Below are 1293 nucleotides of genomic sequence, written 5' to 3'. Positions count from 1 at the left end.
ATTGAGGGGTAGCAGCAGAGGGATGGGGGAAGGGAGCCCACGGGGGGCCTGGGGGTTAGGACTGGGGGCACTGGCCTATCTGGGGGGGGGAAGGGAAGGGAAGGGAGCCAGGGCTGGGCTAGCAGGGGTGCCAATGAAGAGGACTTGTTCACCTTTTGGCCCAGCTCCAGTCTGCTCTAGGGGGCTCCCCACTCCCATGTTCCTTTTGAACATCAGAAGGGCCAGCCCAAGGGTCCATCGAGCCCAGTGCCCTGTCTGCCGACCGCGGCCAATGCTGGGGGCCCCAGAGGGAATGAACAGAGCAGGGAATCACCAAGTGATCCATCCCCTGTCGCCCATTCCCAGCTCTGGCAAACGAGGCCAGGGCCACCATCCCTGCCCAGCCTGGCTAATAGCCATTGACAGACCTATCCTCCAGGAACTTCTCTAGTTCTTTTCTGAAGCCTGTTATAGTTGTGGCCTTTCCAAAATCCTATATGTGGGGCGGGGGGGGGGGTGTTCGTGTGAGGGGGTAGCAAAGCCTCCAGCCACCGGCTATTTCATGGGGTGTTTGTCACTCTGAGCGCAGAGGAAACTGCCCGGGTGCCAAACCTTCCCACCCATCCTGCCCCGGCTCTGCAGATGGGGGGAGCGGCCGCAGGGGGCTGGGAACCGGCCCTGCCTGGCTGTCACAGCTGGGAGTTTGTTGTCTCTCCCCCCCACCCCGCCCAACCTCCTGTTTTTACACTGGGCTGATCAGGAAGCTGGGTGTGTATTGCAGGAAATGGAGCCATAGCTGCCCGGTTTCCCTGGAACATGATCTCCTCCCAGTGCCCCGGCCCAGCACCGTGATCCACCCGCCCGTGGGCACTGCTGGGTGCACCTGCCCGAGCCTGCGTCTCGCCTGCCTGGGGGCCGTGGCGCTGGGGGGAGCTGGCTCAGCCCTCAGAGCGTGGGCACTGGGCTGCCACCTGGGCCTTGGACCCACAACCTGCGCTGTAGGTGGCAGAGCGACCCTGGGGACCTGCTGGGGGCGTGTAGCCGGCCAGGGCTGGGGGCACAGGTGCCCTGGGGCGCGGAGCTGGCCAGGGCTGGGGGCGCGGGTGCCCTGGGGCGCAGAGCCAGCTGGGGGTGCAGGTGCCCTGGGGTGCGGAGCCGCCTGGGGGTGCGGGTGACATGGGGCACGGAGCCGGCCAGGGCTGGGGGCGCAGGTGCCCTGGAGTGCAGAGCCGGCCAGGGCTGGGGGCACGGGTGCCCTGGAGTGCGGAGCTGGCTGGGGGTGCGGGTGACGTGGGGTGCAGAGCCGGCCAGGGC

This window comes from Malaclemys terrapin, chromosome 23, assembly GCF_027887155.1.
Source record: "Malaclemys terrapin pileata isolate rMalTer1 chromosome 23, rMalTer1.hap1, whole genome shotgun sequence".
NCBI lineage: Eukaryota > Metazoa > Chordata > Testudines > Emydidae > Malaclemys > Malaclemys terrapin.
The sequence above is the reverse complement of the archived record's forward strand: the minus strand, read 5'-3'. Positions refer to the sequence as shown.